Below are 582 nucleotides of genomic sequence, written 5' to 3'. Positions count from 1 at the left end.
GAGAGAGAGCACAGTTGAATACTGTAGCTACAGACCAGTTTCCGTTCAGAAAAGAAAGGTATAAAGGTGAAAGACGGATGGAAACGGGCTGATATGTGGAAACAGTGCAAAAGGTGAGAAAAAAAGGAACATGCGGAGAATGAAAATAGTAATGACAGGTGATCAGAATAGTGCTGCACATGAATATGATAATAGCAAATTGGCAAAATTAAGGACTGCTCAAAAAACGGTCTTTGAATCCAAGGTTATCGTACGTATGACTCGCATTGCCAAAGTTAACACATATCCAGGACGAATACTTACATTATAATCGAACCTGTGATGTTTATACACTGAAATAATGAAACAGAATAGCTAATGCATGTAATGACTACTGTTACACATTTGATATACTTTATGTACACGTGGCACCCTCTGTGTTTGCTTTCATCGCGTCCGCTGCGGAGGCGCGCGGGGCATTTCTGTTCATCGAAGAGGAAACGGCAGGAAATGGCTCAGTGCCGGTTGGCAGCATGTAAAAAGTGGCATGCAAGGATTTCATATCACCACTGATGCGGATTATCTTCAATAACATTAAAACTG

Source organism: Penaeus monodon, chromosome 33, assembly GCF_015228065.2.
Source record: "Penaeus monodon isolate SGIC_2016 chromosome 33, NSTDA_Pmon_1, whole genome shotgun sequence".
NCBI lineage: Eukaryota > Metazoa > Arthropoda > Malacostraca > Decapoda > Penaeidae > Penaeus > Penaeus monodon.
The sequence above is the reverse complement of the archived record's forward strand: the minus strand, read 5'-3'. Positions refer to the sequence as shown.